Source organism: Poecilia latipinna, unplaced genomic scaffold (assembly GCF_001443285.1).
Source record: "Poecilia latipinna isolate Pla-1442-1.1 unplaced genomic scaffold, P_latipinna-1.0 Scaffold619, whole genome shotgun sequence".
Lineage (NCBI taxonomy): Eukaryota > Metazoa > Chordata > Actinopteri > Cyprinodontiformes > Poeciliidae > Poecilia > Poecilia latipinna.
This window is the reverse complement of record NW_015113235.1, coordinates 204,447-221,510: the sequence shown is the minus strand read 5'-3', so window position 1 is coordinate 221,510 and position 17,064 is coordinate 204,447. Positions and strand designations below refer to the sequence as shown.

At 41.4% G+C, this 17,064-nt stretch overlaps 1 long non-coding RNA gene across 2 annotated transcripts; it reads left to right on the top strand.

Moving 5' to 3' along the window:
* Positions 1 to 2,427: 2,427 nt before the first annotated feature.
* Positions 2,428 to 15,073, top strand: LOC106953994 (uncharacterized). Of its 2 annotated transcripts, XR_001426284.1 has the most exons (4): positions 2,428 to 2,712; positions 6,790 to 7,063; positions 11,665 to 11,919; positions 14,973 to 15,073. It is a non-coding gene; the product is annotated as an uncharacterized LOC106953994 (long non-coding RNA). The 2 variants fall into 2 exon arrangements; XR_001426283.1 differs by lacking the exon at positions 2,428 to 2,712 and having other exon boundaries at positions 5,249 to 7,063.
* Positions 15,074 to 17,064: the final 1,991 nt, after the last annotated feature.

The following is a 17,064-nucleotide window of genomic DNA, read 5'->3' as shown; positions in this document are numbered from 1 at the left end:
CTTTCTCTACCTGTAAATCAAAACCATTTTGACTGCTGGAGAAATTATCTTTGGTTATTTTTTTCTAATTTTACCAATAATGGATTTAACAAAATTGTGCTAACTTTAATTGGTTGTTTCTGTTGCAAACAGAACCAGAGACTTACATTTGAATATCTGAATTCTTAAAGTAATCCAATATTTTTTGCATCATAATGTATTACTAGATTGTTGTCACACACATAATTGCTGAAGTTCAGGTTTCAAATATAAATTTAACTGTAACAGAATAATAGAAAGCAATTTATTCAGTGTCTTTGCAAGTACCTTGAAACTATTTGAAATATTCTTGGTTGGCATCAGTGATCCAACAGATAAGAAAGGTCGCCTGAAAAACAAACACTTCCCGTAACAAAGCAAAACTGGGTCATTGCTAAGATAAATAATAGTCTGTTAAACTTCAAATTTAAGTTCTGCCAACATGATGATGAATTAGTAATATTTATACTTAATGCACTGCTGCTGATAATGAGTGTGTGTTAATGTCAAATAGAGGAAGTCTGAGATTGTATGGGGCCTTGAGCCCCATACAATGTGGGTCCAAAGCATAAATTTCTTTGGGACCCCAACTACAGTTTAAATTGTTTATTAATGAAACAGCAGTAAATAAATTGTGGAGAAAAAGTTATTTCTGTGACTTACTGATTTGGTCTGGCAGTTGTTTCAATAACATTTCAATATGGAATTATAAAGAGGAGCCAGTTGGGATTTCTTTATTGATTAGATTGAAGTTATGCATGGAATGGGATTCCAGCTCAGACAAAAAAACATGAACGAGCAGCAATAAAGTATTTCTGAACATTGTACTTCCTCTGTAAAACTGTCTAGCAGTAACAGCATTCATCAGTTCTTTAGAATCCCTTTATTATTTGACTTTGTTTATGCTCTACTCAAATACATTGGAAGTGAAGTTTTGAGATCTTGACAAATGTATCTGCGAGTGTAAAGTCTTGTTGTCTGCAGCCCAGATCTCAGAAAAAGACTTGAACTTGGGGGATGTGGGGGATGTTGCAGCATAAAGCTTTTAATCCTGCAGATTAATTCAGTTAAAATACAAGAAATTTTCAATCTAGAAACTCAAGAACTCCATCAGGAACACGGGCCTTTGCAGGGTTAACAGCATGGAAGAGAGGGTGGTGGTCTTGGTGCAGGGGGGGCTTGCCGCCATGCCCTGCAGGAATGGCCTGATGGGTGCTAATGAACTTGGGATGTGCCACCACAATGGGGAGCGGCCCCTGGTGCACCTCGGTGCCCGGGTTCCCATGCAGCCCGTGGATAGAAGAGAGAGGGTTGATGACGGGAGGAGAAGTGATGAGGGGTGAGGAGAGGAGGGGGTCGCATGGTTGGTGTACAGCCCATTGTGCCCGCTCCTTAGCCCATTAGCCAGCGCTACCCCGCTTTCCCAAGGGGAGCTCAGAACCTGCCTCCCTGCTCAGGCTCGGTAACCAGGCATCGGCGAGGGGCGAGAGGAGGGGAGCGCAGAAACAGTAGCCGTATTTAGAGTTTGATCTCCAGGAAAGCGTCCAAAATTTGGAAAGAAAGAAAAGCAGAGAGAGAGCGAGAGAGACCCCCGACAACAAACCGAGGGGCTGACAAAGTTGTCTCTTTGGCAGTCGCGCCTCCTATTGAAGCAGTAATTTATTCAAAGGAGATTTTTATCCCCGCGATCTGATTATTATGATAATCAAGTGACCCAGACCCCCTTTCTTGGCTCTTGTCTGCGGACCCGGGGCCCGGCGGTGACAGTAAAAGCTGATTTGCACGGTCTTCACCCCCTTGGTCACATTCCTGGACTCCTACGTATTAAAGACGCGGACAATGAGGACGGTGGATGTGCGCACTTATCCAGGCGCAGGAAGCCGCAGGCCGCAGCCTCTGCCGGGGGCTTTGTGTCAAACGAATACTGGTAGCCACACAAGATTACACGAAACTTTTTTATAATCCCACATGGTCCAAAACGGGGCTCTAAATCACACACTTGATGGGCTGCGAGAAAGTCCCAAATAGGCTCACAATAAGGCGGCAGAGATGTGCTGAACTGAGCGGCTTTGTGCGTAATTGGGAAATTAATTAAGATTCTAGTGCTTATTGTGCATATTAAGATAAAATTTTACATCTTTATATTGTAATATACCGCAATGATCTTGGTTTATTCTAAAACGTGGCATCATGAGGAATGCAAGTTTAATTTGATTATTAGTCTCAGGGATTCTGATAACTTGAGATGCTTATTCATGCTTGCATTCATTTTTTCAGAGGGTGGAGACAAGGAAAAAAAAAAAAACAGACCTGCATCGTGTCATAAAGGGGAGGGCCTTCTGTCTGTGGTGCTATATGTTTTTAGAGCCGGAATCTTTTAAGTTCATAGCGCATCTGACGAAGTGAGGAATGGCGATTTGCGCGGAGCGGCGCGGACAGAGAGAGGGAGGGAGAGGAGGGGGGGTTAAGGCGAGATCCACCTCCGACATGAAATAATGGGGACAATAATAAAACAGGGGGAAAACCCGCTGGAGAGAAGCTGAATGGATGAAGCCGGAGAGACGTCACTGGCAGCCGCAGCCATGAAGACCGTGCGGTCCAGCCTCCGGCGAATCACTTCGCCTCCATCCTCCGAGACGCTCGCTGCTCGGTTTGGGAGAGGAGCGGATCCCGCAGCGGCTCGCGTTCAGCGCCGTGAGTATGAAATATCAGCTTTGATTTCGTCAAGGTGGAAAGCTCTGCAGGATATCCGTTAAAATGATGGAGAGCGGGTTTGCATCAGCGCCGCGTACAACGCCAGTCTGCACACATAACGGAGCAGCATGCGTCTTTAGACCGGATGTAACATCAGGCGAATACAAGCGCAGACCACCGGATTTAAATGCATCAATTTGTCTCTATGTCTTTGTTAGCTTCATGGTGATGGGCTGATGGATGCAATTTAAGAAGTGATGTAAGCTGCTGTAAGTTGGCAGCATATTGGTTCGCCCATGAGATGCTATATGTTCAGTCTGAAAAGATATAGGGCGATAATTCAAATGATTCATACAAGCAATTTTTAAATTGCATATTGAATATGGCACAGGCTCTGCAAAATGCTAAAAACTTCCTCTGGGTTAGGATGTTAAGATGGAACTGTATAATAACTTCTAATTGGAAGTGTTATTGGTATTCAATTTGAAATAAAACTTATTTTTTTTCACAGTGTTATTTCAGAGACGCCAACATGCACTTCAGCCAGGATTTCATCTATCACACCTCCAAATGCTTAGCAGGGTCAGTCCTTCAACAAAAGCTGCATGTGCAAGTAACCACAGCCCCATAAACGAGGTAGACCTACTAAATCTGGGCAAAAACGGTAAACAGTATGGTGCCTTTTTGTCCACTCTGAGCCCTGCACGGACCCTGTGCGCCCATGTGGCACAGATGTGAGGATTTATCAGCAGACAGACCTGCAGTGCATGCGTAATAAGACAAAGTGGCGGCGTTCACATCCCCATAGTTGTTGGATAAAGAACTCACAAGGCCACATATCCAGTGGACACGTGTGATCCGTGGACAGGCCTGCCCCGTGGACACGTGTGCGCCTTAGGTCTCAAAAAAACTTGAACGCTGATAATAATAATAAGAATATGAATGAATCGTTTTGCGTGATAAACATGAGAATATATGTGCAATCAAACAGACTGAGGCTGAATCTGGAAACAGAATGTATACGTTTCATAAGAATATGATATCTGGTTTAATTTAATAATTAAGTAAAGAATTTTATAAAAGCATTTCGTGAACAGCAAAACATAAATCCCAATAACCACACGTACAGAAAAGAATGATCCCGCGGATGTTAGAGATCTGATGTTGCACCGCCCACTGTGTGTTATATTATAGAAAAAAACCCACAACAGCTCAAGACCTTTTTAAGGCCCAGCTTTGTTAAAGAGCTTTGCATCGACCGCTCTAATAGGATAAAGTCTGCAATAAAAGCATTTGTTTGTTTCAAAAACAAAACGATCGCAGCTTTTCGTCAAAGGTCATTCTTCAGCGTTACATGAGTCACATTTTAGATGATCGGTACCAGATAAATTTACCCACTTGCTCCTGTTAGCAGGTGGAATGTTCTCTGAAATCTGCTTGAATTAGTTACAAGAAAAAAAGACGAAAAAACAATAGCTATGCTGTGTAGTTTTAGACATATCAGTACGTTTGTTCTCATGCTGTAGTTTTACATGTATTAGAATATGTTTTAGAGGCAAAATATGTGCTGTTACTTTAGCAAAAATATAAAAATGTTGCCTCGTAATGCAAAAAAAGGAAGAAAAATAATAATAATCAATTGCTGATTGTACATTTTTTCCCACAAAATATATGAATCGGTCATCTCTTCTCTTTTAAACACACGGTGAAAGTATCACACACTCCTATAGCTTGTGCAGAAAAAACAAAAGTGTGTGTCAACAGATTTTCCTTATCTCAGCGTCTGCGTCTAATTCCTGTATTTGTATTTAAATAATGATTAATAATGTGCATAAAATTATTTGTTATGAGCGTAAAACTTCCACTGTAATTGCAGCATTCACTCTGAGAATTTAACTTTAAATTGATTCAGAATAAATCATGTGGCTTTAACCAGATGAGAACCAGCGAGGCTTCATAATAGGAACTTATTTCCCGCTAATCAGCTCTGCACTATTTGCATTTTTTTTCCCAATTAGAGGTGCCGAAATTACTGACGTCATACACGTCTTGGCCAATGGCACTGCCTGATTAGGTTTGTTTAAATGATAGAAAGCAGGAAACCTCATTTCCATTGGCGCTTTGAATCTTCATTCAGTAAATAAATAATGAAATCATTTAATATGAATTTTTAAGGGATTGCATTACAAGACCTAACCAGTACTTCTCAAATTTCTGTTGAAAGTTGCATTTACTATGTAAAGAAAAAATATTATTAGCAAAACCTTAAACATAAAGTGTTATTTAGTTTGGTGTATATATGTATATTTAAAGCAGGATTAACAAAAAAAAAATCTTTTAAATTTTTGCACAGCCTTTAATTATGTTTTTAAATAAATAAAAGAATATAAAAATAAATTGTTTATTCATAATTAAAATGTTGCAATAACAATCATAATATTAAAAGGATTGGAATCAATCTAAAACAGAAGCTTTAAATTCTATGCAATATTGTTTATCAACAATATAATATTTTTAGATTTTAATTGGACTTCATTCTTATTTTAAACTCAAAATGTGTGTGTTCATGCAGGAGTGAGTGTGTGTACGTGTGTTTTTGTGTGGCGTATGACTGCATTTACTGTATTCATTTTAAGAGTAATTATGTGTTAAACATGTGAGTGTACGCATCATGTGTGTGCATGCGTGTGCATGCGTGTGCATGTGTGTGTGTGTGTGTGGTGTGGTGTGGTGTGTGCATCTGTCAGTCAAGCTGCATTCAGTGACTCGGGATATTATTTTACTCGTACAAAGGCCTTGCTTTGTCCTTGTGCGTGGACATAAATCACCTTAAAAAATATGCTCCACCAAATGGCATAACAATCCATTTTTAAAAAGGCCACATGCTTTCAGAACACAGCAGAACAGAACCTAACCTGGGGAACCAACAATGTCTGGAAAATCGATCATTTGTGAACAGGCATGTTAGTGTCTGGGATAATTTCTGCATATTGACAGTTGGGTCAAAAATCTTCAGGGTTGTTCTAATTGTTGGGAAGAATAATCTGTGCCTTATACTCTTCTCTTTTCCATCAGTCCGTCTCTTTCTTCGCCACTAATCATAGAGCTTCAGTTGGAGCTGGTGCTTTGTGGGGAGGAGCCTGCAACAACAGAGATCTGGGCACACAGAGCAGCTTTAATTAGATGGGGCCTTGTGCCATGTGCCATCACGGCATGTGTGAAAATGAATGTGTGCCTGTATGTCGTGCAGCTTTGTCTTTATCTGGGGATGCTTTTTTGTATATATGCCTGTTTAGCTTTTCCTTTCTTTTTTACATAAAAATTCTTATTATTTGCACACTGAATAGAAAGCAACTGCACATTTCTACGTTCTGGAGAAGACATTTTTGCTATGCTTGTGCCCATGGACCTTAAACCTTAATGTCCTCCCTGAGGCGCCACCCTCGAGCGTCGGCCAACTGCTTTGGCATCAGATAATGTAAATGAAGACAAACCAGTTTCTTTTGTAGTCAAACAGCCAGGATCTTCTTTTAATTTAAAAATGTATTTCGGTCATTGCGGGGGGTGCTGTTTGAAGCCATCACACTCCCATAGAGCCACTCAGTGGGCATTGCATATTGACCGTAGGGATGGGCGCCAGACCGGAGAAAGGAAGACTGGAGCCATTGCCAGTATGAACTGGTTTGACAACTGGTGGAATTGTGTTTTAATTGGTGCATCTTGCTGATTGTTTGACATGAAGGGTTTTTGATATACACCAAACCAATCAATGGGTTTAGTGGACAAAGGGAGGTTTCCAATTGGTTGAGAGGATTTTAGGCGGGATACAGGCAACCTGGTGACATCATAAACTGAGAGGTCAGAACATTTAAAGGATGCTGAGAGCTGAAGGATAATTAGAAGAGCTCAAGCCAGAAGACTAACATTTTTGTTCCATGGAGTTAACAGTTGTTTGATTTGTATCACTTAGAATATGTTACGTGGCATAGATTTTTACTCAGTTTGTTATTTGTGATATAATACAATTTTAAAATCTATACATTTATGTTTGTTAACATTTTTCCTATCTGTCTTTAGGTGAGATATTGGCCCATGTTTCTTGGCCTGGGGTTTAAGAGGATGGGTAGCCTTAGGGGTTGATTGTTATCTTTGGTTATCTAGCTGTATGAGTGATGTACATTCTTCATAAAGCTAGATAACCGAAAGTAACAAGAATCCCATTACACTCCTGGAAAGGCATCAAGACCCAAAGTGACTCCTTTCATCAAAAATCAAAAAAATACACAAGAAGTTTAACTTGAGAAAAAATGGACTGCATTTTAAAGGAGAATGGATCGTTCATCAAATAAAGGTAAGAATCAAGGAGTTTCCCATGTACTCTATGTCATATTTAAAGCAAGTACAACATTTTGTCTACAAATTAAACCAATTTCACATTTTCAGAGAGCTTTTCCTTTAGTAAATTGTAATAAGTGTGATATTGCACTGTATATTTTGTGTATTTTACTGCAGTTAGTGGCAGTGACCCATAGAAGTAAGGTTGGTGCAACAGAATCACTATTAATCTAATAAGCCCCATGATCCTTGTGTGCAGGGCTGTATGCAGGGGCTTAGCCTTGGTATCACATGGCTTGGAGAAAAAGACCCTTACAGATTTACCAAAGCCAGTAAACTCCAACAAGTCTTTTAAAAACTCTACACTGGATTATTGAGTTTGTTTGGTAAATAGGCTGTCCATTTGTGCCCATTAATCTAAGTGTGACTTTTTTTCATTTTTGGCATGAAGTAACCATGCAATGTGGAAAAAATGTGGCCCTTTAATATCATTGGAGCTGCATATGGTGCTATGAATTATACATATGCTCCAGCATAGATGTGATTGTGTGACTTAAGAATGCTCCCTCGGAGGTAATCTGCTATCCCAATGTCCTGCTGGAACCTAAGTGCAAAGACCAGAATTTATTTGAGGCCCGTTTTGTTAAGTTATCCAGTGTCGATTTCTTTCTCCTTTTCATCTTCCCTTTTCAATGTTTTGCTTGAAAAGATGTTTAATTTAGGGTCCTGACTGTTGCTTGATTTGACGTGACAGTTGGCACAGTTTTGAATGGGCCTGTATCCCACGAGGTGCTACCATGTGGAAAAGCTTGATAGGATGCTGATGTGTGTGCGTGTAAAACTCACAAGGGGAGTGGTCCAGGGGAAATCAAGCAGAAAGAACCCCCAGTGACGAAATCCATGAGTGAGTGAAGGAGAACAATCTCAGCCTTAAGGTTCTGCGGTGGAGCTCGTGGTGAGGAGTAATTGGTCAATCAGATCTTCAACTTCAAGGCTACTGGTGGCTGATTGAAGGTGTGATTTCTGTTCTGCCCATCAAAGTCAAAGGATCATCCCTGCTGAAAAAAGCTGCTGAGGACCATTTCCTGGGTCTCTGTGCCAGTTTTCTAAGTGAACTCAAAGTGTAATACATATTTAACTTGGTGGTTTGCTGTTACAACAGGTTTTAGCTGAAAGATCCCCTTGGGTTTGGATATGTTGAGCTTGATATGGTATAAATTCTAAACAGTTGTGCACAACTGAAGTGAAATACCTGAAAGCTTACAGGCAAGCCTTACCTTGCAACGTCAATCAACTTAAGCCCCAGAGTTGTGTTTGGCATCGTGCTGCATTGCGGGTGCTGAGTGTGACATTTGAGCTCTCTGCTCAACTGCTTCTGTAGAGGAATAATGTTCTTGAGAGAAAGTGACAGCCAAAGACATCCTATTGTTGAACGTCAAGGTTGTGCCTTATTCTCTTCTTTGTTGTACTTATGAAGCCACCATATCTAAGGTTTTCTGTAGACTTTTGAGCATTAGATGGCTTTGATCTGCACACACTGTAAAGATTATTCCAGGTGTCAAGTCTAAACTGGTGTACTTTGCATTAATTGATCACATACCAGGCCCTATCCCCACTTACTCTTTAACATCGCAGAGCTTTTTACTTTGCCTCACTTTTTGGGTCAGTTGCAGTGTTAGACTAAATGGAGACCAAACTCTGACAGATTGTGGTTTTACCCTAAGCAGTGCCCTGGGAGAGACATGTAGTGGTGCAAAAGCTTTGTTCTTTGCTTTGTGTGTGGCACAGTTATATCACTAACACTTCACACTGGGACCACAGAGAAGAGACTATCTCAGCTTCTGCTTCCCTGAAAATGGTGTGGAAAAGGGAGAGTTCCTGAAAAACCACCTTAGGGCCTTTGCTCTCTTTTTTCTGTGTCCCTTGGTATTGTCTAAAATAGAAAGAAGGAGCATAGAGAAATGATGGAGAGGGAAAAAAGGCAGGGAGATGAAAAAGAGGGAGGTGGGTGATGGGTTTGTCTTAGCCTTCATGCACTAGGCAAGCAGATTTAGACTCTAAGTGTCAACTAGAAAAACAGCCATTGTGATATAGTCCCGCTCACCCCCACGCCACTAGACTTTACAGTCAATAGAGCTAGTCCACTTGTCACCAAAGGACAATGCGCCCCCTTTCCTTCCTTTCAGGCCTGCCGGGTCCGAGCAGCCAGACAGTTTTCTGAATACAACCCAGTGATTCTTGCCCCCTTTTCTCTTCCTCCCTTTCTCTTGATGGAACACACCAACAGGGCTTGGAAAATGGCTTCACTGTTGGGCCAGAGGGCAAAGCCAGACCTTGTTGTTTTCTCCAACATTGGCAGTCCCTCCACCCCTCTATGCTCACAGAGAAATGAATGTATCTAAGGCAGTTGCAAAGTCAATGGGCCTCACCAGACAAAGGAGATTAAGTTTGGCAACTTGGCAGTAACAGGTGTACTTTGACTGAGCTCAGACCACACGAAGGGTAGCTGCTGTTGTCTGACTCGATGCTCTGTTTGCCTCCCGATGGGACTCAGAGAAAGAGGAAATTTTTCACTGTCTTTTCAAACGGCACTAATAATCCAAACCTTCTTGAGTAAGAAAGTATTGCATAATGTGTATTTGCTGTTCCTGTCCACAGAGTAAGGCTTTGCTTTGCTTGTACATTTAGCTTTTGCTGTTTGATTAATATGATTTGCTGACTTTTCTCCAAAGGCATTCTTAATATGTAGGACTGACCCAAAGGAAGTGAATATATAGAGAACAACAAACTATGAGAGGGTGGCACAGCACTGGAGAAACTTCAGTTTCACTGTTTTCGGAACGGGAGTTAGTCCTTTCCTGGCCACACTTTCAGTACATTCAATGAAAATAAATCAAACCATTCAGTAACACTACAAATACGAGGCACTTTCAGAGCCAGAGGAAAACACTGTGTGCATTTGTTTGTTTCAGTCATTAATAAAGCTTTTACTGAGAGCCTCTGTAAAGCCCATTCTGCTGAAATGACTTGGCAAAGCATCCGATAGAGGGTCTGTTCAGACTGAAGCTGCTCTGGTTGCTATTGTCTAGCTCTCTCTCACACACCTACGTGTCCAGAGTAAGCACACAATTTCATTGTTGTGTGAGCTGTTAATATCAGCGGCTTCACAATAGAGCCCATTCGCCATATTTGCATAAGGCACTTTTCCAACAAGGACCCAGAGAGGGCTTGAAAGCTGGCCCACTCCAGTGCCAATGGCAAAAAATGTCAAGTGCCAATTAGGAGAGGTTTGCCATCATTCAGCAGTACCCCACCCCTGTAGTCCTTTCCCTCCCAGCTTACCCACCTCAACTCTCTCACACTCCAAGACACCCCTGGTTTCACCACTTCATTCTAGTTTCAGATGTAGCCTTCCTCCTCTGATACCCAGAAACAAAAGCATGCTCCCTCCTCTGCTGGCTAATGGAAGATCCTTTTTCTGCTGGGCTTAGAGTATGAGCAAAATGTCTGCTTTCTTTGTTGATTACCTTGAAAAAGGGTTCACAAACTTTGTTGCTAAACCTGTGAGGTACAGTCTCCACCTGCGTGTGAATGTTGAACTTAGACAGCTGACTTAATTGTGCCAGCAGGGTTTTACATTCTCAAGGTTACATGTGCAGGTGTGGGTTATAGAAGTCTATGGCAAAACAGATGCTGATTCAAAACAATTAAGAATGAAGTCCTTTCATCTGGTAGCCACATATGCTGGTGTGTAGTGGTGCTAATAATGCTTTGAAGCTAATGGCTTGCTTTAAGCTTCTCATGCTTATTATTTTGCACCATGCAGACATAGACGCAGAGCATCTTATTATGAGAAAAGCTACCGCCAGACTTTTCAAACTGAGAGTGCAATCTTTGAGTTACCTAAGAAGGCTACCAAAACTACAACTGTTATTTACAAGAACCGCAAAAAATCCAGGTTAGCTGAACTGTTGACTGCATAAACTGAAAACCTGTATAATTATACAGTTGTTGAATATGCAGAAATAGTTCCACATGTGCTTGACTACAATTGTCACGAGAGTGGGTTGACAATTTAAAATGCCATCTGTGCTCTTGAATTTAAGTAAGGTAGTGTCAATGAATGTAAGACACACTTCCTTCAGAATGATGACACTGGAGTAAAAATTGAACAAAAATGCATCATAGACAAAATAAAAGAGACTAACTGTGCTCGCTGACTGCTGTTTTCCACAGATCGTTTACCTATTGCGCAGCCTCCTGCCACTCGAATGGATTTTTCTCTCGTCCCTTTTTCTCTTTCATTCTTTCATTCAGTCTCTGTCGAGTTTTTTTTTTCCTTTCCCACCCTTGATTCTCAGATGGTTGGATCTGATTTGCATGCATTTGCATAATGAAAGTCATTTGCATGCTCAGGGGCAGACTGTACCATGAGAACAGACATGAAAAGGTGTGTGTGTGTGTGTGCATGTGCAAGTGTGTGTGTGTATGCATGCATTAGTGTGTATGCATAACTTGGTTCATATGCTTCTGTAAAACTGTCCATAATTGTTTTGATGGCTTAACTACATTGTTAACATTTACCTGTAACACCCCGTGTCCCTGTTCTCTTTGCAGGGTACCTTGCCACATAGAGAAAAGATGGCAAAAGAAGACTGAAAACAGAAGAGGAGGAGGGGTTGCTGTTGATTGTGCCCTCCCTCTCTCATCGCCCTCTTCTGCATCGCCTCTTCCCACCTCCTCCTCTTCTCTTTCTCCTCCACTCCATCCTCAGCAGACTGCCCCTTTTTCCTGTACAGCGAAATGCAGCCCACGCCACCATCTTAGAGCAACGCTGGCATAAAATGGAAGTGGAAAGACCAGTCACTGCAGGTAACAGACCAAGCCCACCGTGCCCGCTGTTGTGCTTTTTCTTGCCGTCATCACCCTGACACTCCGTTCAAGCCTCCTCCATCACCCAGTACCCTCGGTCCCATTCGCCACTAGAATACAGTCTCTGTTTTAATTCGCAACGATTTGTTCGTTAACAATTCTCGTAGAGCACTGATTTGGGGGCAGGGAGGGTGAGTTGATGCGCATTGAGCATGTTTTGTATGTGTGCTATATCACTCTGCTGTCATTGCAGAGTGATATAGCACTCTGCAATGAGATGGATGCCCACAGCCTCTCAGGAGGCTGTGGGCATCTGTCCTTGAAGAGGCAGGTTTTGTTTTCCTGTTTGGGGATTGCCATGCCATCCTCTCTTGCACACACTGACAAGAAAACAGCTGCCATTTTGGAAATGCAACGCAAGTACAGTATAGGTGAGCAGGTTAGGGTTTGTGAAGGTGCTGTTTACAAGAACTGCATAAAATCTAGGTTAGCTTAAGTGGATTTTATATTCTTGATTTATTGATCAAGAATAGAATATATGTTCAATAATACTGGAAACACTCAAAGCAAGTAACGAGTATTTGAGTTCTGTTAGTACTTAGACAAGTCATGTATTGTTCTCAATAAGCAAACTTGTTACATTATTTCAACTAGGCAGCTCCTAACTTTGAAAACGGCTTCAACCAAAACATCAATTAGTGTCAGCTGGGCTAACTGAGTTAGGTAGCCAATCATTTAACAATGTATACCATTGCCCTGATTGCAAAGAAACACTTCTTTGTCTCTGTAATGTGGAGATCAGTGCTAACTCGTACTAATCTTACAGTAGGATCCTTCAATTGCCTAACAGTAATGGTTGCACTACATAAAGGTGAAGATGAAAAGACAGGAAAGCATCCATCCATCCATCCATCCATCCATCCATCCATCCATCCATCCATCCATCCATCCATCCATCCATCCATCCATCCATCCAGCCATCCATCCATCCAGCCATCCATCCATCCAATTCTGTTATCCCTAATGGGTTGTGAGGGGTGCTGGTGCCTAAGGAAAACCTTATGAAAACCCTTAAGAATCAATTTGCTGAAGTGTGTCAAAAAATCACTTCCCCGTTTTATAAACTTTTGTTCCATAATTTTCTAAATGTTAACAGACTAAATATTAGACATCAACAGTTCTCAAATTAGGTCATGCCAAGCATTTTGCATTAACATTTTTGACAAGGCAGCTTCTTCAAGTGTTGCTTGGCTTGGCTGATAAGTTCTTTGGTAACTGTGTCAAACTGGGTGCACTAATCACTGCCTCCATAAACAGGTGGTAGATTGAGCAAAAGGGACAGGGGCAGTTCTCAATTTACTGTGTAAATTATGCAGAGCCCAAAACAATGCAAACAGTAGACAGTGGAGTGGCTGGCGTTGGCTAATGAGATGATGAGAAGCCTGGGAGGCCCGTGAGTTGATTGAGGAGAGGGGGTGGGCACAGCCAGCAGCTTGTGTCTGGATCTCTGTTCCTGTGTATGTGTGTGTGAGAGAGAGAGTGGGTCTAGAAGAGCTTTGGCAGGGTGCAGACAGTGTTCTGTCTGCATCAACCCCACCACCAACCCCTCCTGCCCAGACTGAGTGCTATAGAAGGAGGGGAGGGTTCTGCAGGCAGCTGGGGCACCCAACCCCCATTGCTCCAGCAAGAGCGCCAGCGTTGGGAAACTCTGTGTCAGGGGTCTCCCCAACACTGGCACATAGGGGCCCCCAAAAAGTCTGGCTGTAACCCCCCATCACCACCATCCTCTCCTTCCTCTTGTCTCCTCAAACATCACCACCCCTTCCATCCTAATGTGAGGCTGGGGGCCTGGGAAGGACTTCAAGTTCATGGCCAGACCTCCTATTGAGCTGACAGCCCGACTGTTTGCTCAATTCGGCTCCCTATTCAGAGTCATGCTGGAGGGGGGACTGTGGAGAAAGGCAAGAGGATGCAGGGGGGGTGTTGCTAGATGGGACACCATGGCACTGTGGTAGCTATTCATTCAGTGAGGAGAGACAAGTAAAGAGCAAGCGAGAGTGAAGAGGGATGGGGGGGTTCATAGAAAAAAGAGGGGAATCTAGGCGCAAAGTTTGCTTTGAAGGGTGTGTGCCTCTCTCACACTCTTTTAGACTCTTAATTACCGGCGCCTTCCACTTTTCTCCCCTCTTTCTCTGACTGCACCCCACTTCCCATCCTCCTCACACAAACACTCCTGAACACACACACAAAATAGCAATGACAATCATTCTCATCATCCTCTCTATCCCCTGATTTTATTAGGCCACATGCTGGGGCTGTAAATTTACCATTAACGAGCTTATTCACTGTAGTTCTCTCAACAAAGCAAGACCATGATGCCAATAACTCAAAGTGACACCAATACCCAAAACTGCTTTTTATTCTAGCAGACTCCACTGTCAGCCACCCTTCCCCACCATCATGGCTGTGCTCAGAGCAGAACTGCAGTATAAAATGCCACAGCTAATATGACGCATGCTAATAGCTCAGGTGATGTTGATTAGCACGGTGATTGTTGATCTCTGCATATAAGCTGAGCAACTATGTTGGTTTCTTTATTTTGAACTTGCTCACCCTCTGTAAGATTTTAAGTTGCTTGTCTGAGCTGCATGAAAATGAAACAAAAATGTGGGTTTCATAGCTTTCTGAAGTCGAGTGAGCCTAGCTTAGGGATTGTCACATGCTTCCTCTTTGCATTAGCAGCTTGCAGCGTACCAGGCTCCTGCTAAGGCCTTTCAACTTCACCCTCAATCCCTTCAGCTGTATTTGTTTTTTGTTTTTCCTCAGCCTGATTCAGGTCACACAATAAATAACCCTGTATAAGTGATTTTTTTTGTTCTTGTTAAAATAAAAGACAAGCCATTCTTTGATTCTCCTAAACTGGAATTTATTGGAATTCACTTTTCATTGTCTCAAATAATTGTTCTGACATTCACATGATTGTCCTCAGTGTATGCTTTGACTCACTGAGATGAATCAAAGCTGCATCTTAATGTCATTTTTCCCTTTCGCAGATAAACGTTGGTGGCCACGGGGTTCCAAAATGGACAGAACACACAATGGGGAGACGGCAGGACTCGTCTTTCACGGCTTGCTGCCATTCAGCTGCTGTAAACAAGGATGCTGCTGTCTGTGTGCAACTTGATGGATCTTGTTTCCATGTCTGTGGAACACTTTGACCCACCTGGACGTTTTGTGAAGACCTTTTGGTGCTTTAGCTGCAAAAACATCATTTTGAACTGTGGCTGTGGAAGCCCATGGGCTAAGAAAGATGATGCATAGCACTACAATGCTGCAATTTTTTTTAATTCTACGACTGATTTTTTTTTGTATGTTGTATATGTCTGTGCATAATATTATACAGACAGGCATTGCATTTTTATAACTAACATATAGGCTCTCCCTTATCTAGGTTGCTTTCAATTTGAGTTTTAGCCCTCGCTGATGTTCAGTTTGATGTTTTGTTTTAGTTGCTAGGACTCAAAAGACGCGTGAATGTGAGACCCACGACAGCAGTGAATAATACTGCACTGCGATTGGACAGCTCCGTGTGTCGGCTGACACAATGGCGAAGGAGAGAGCTGTCGTCTTTATACTCTATGCAACTGTTCTGTCTGTTTTGGTTTTGTTTTGGGCAGAGCCTCTTTTATCTACACTTTGGATTTTTCTTTATGGGCTAACAATTAATGGACATTCCTTCATACGTTATCAAGATAAATTGTGCTTTATCCAGAAGTGTACATTCCTAATTTTGATATGTAAAAACTGGAATTAGAGGAGGTGTGTGTCATATTTGATTGCTAATTATATTTTAAAGTCTGAAAAAAAAACAACTTTGTGAATAAATGTGGAATCAAATATATAATATTCCTGATGGCAGTAGTGTGTTTGATTAGGAAGAAGTGAAACATTGCTGCTGTGTATGTTTCCTCTGAGGCACATTAGTTTGCCTCATAACAGTTACCTGCGCTGCTGTAATGATACATCTTTGGGTAAGACATGACAAATACATTGGCTTCAAACACTGCCTTAATTTCCTGTTCACACACAAATGCACAGACGCACACACTCACAGATCCCAGTGCAATAACACAAGTACCATTGCAGCTTAATTCATTTTATATTAATTTTCGGGAAGTGGACTTTTTTTTTATTATGATTGATAATCTATGCAAATCTTTTAAAGTATTACTTTAAACAATCTATGCACTGGTCTTCTGCTCTTGCATTTGATTCAAGGGAGAATCTCTTGGCCTAATTTAGAAAATGTATTCTTTTGATAATCATACACATCCCAGTGCTCGAGACAATTACTTATCTGCCTGGATAAGCTTGAAATTATGTTTTTAATCTTTTGCAAAAAAGTCTCTCTTCTGATATCAGTTGAGAGGCATAAAAACCATGATTTCTGGTGTGAAATAATTAAATCAGTATCACTTAATAACCTTGCTTTTTTGTAAAACATGCAAATGTAATTTATCTGTTTAGCTTTGCCTGCTTATTAGTTTTTTTGTTTTTTTTTAGAAGATGTATGTTTGTTTTATGCAACTTGTGTATAAGTGCTCACCACATGTGCCTTTGTATGCAAATCTGTATTAGAATAGTAATAAAGGTTTACATTGAAAACAATGAAAAAATGTGTTTTGGTTGTTGTTTCTATTTGTCTTCCATTTCATTAGCAAGCAGACCATTTAGAGAGAAATAAAACGGTTGTGTGTTTTATCAGCCGTGTTTCATCGTAAGGTCTCCTTGACTGGGCTTGGTCAGTATGCTGCAGTGGATAGATAACTAGTAAAAGACAAATGCTATTAATTCACACATGGAAAATAATAATAAAACTAAATTTAATGAGTTCCTGACAGCCGTCTTTAATTCATGTGATTTTTTCACTTGCAGCATTCACAAATGAACCTGTTTTAGTTTAAGCAATGTGTTACAATCAAACAAAAATATTGGAAATTCCTTCGAGATCAGCTCATTTTCCAAATGTTGTCAGGCATTTAAATGTGTTTTATTGCATACGTGCTCACGCGTGTGTGTGTGTGTGTTTAGTTTCCAGCTACCAGCTTGGTGGAAAACAGCAGAAATGTGTCCTCCTTCAGTGTA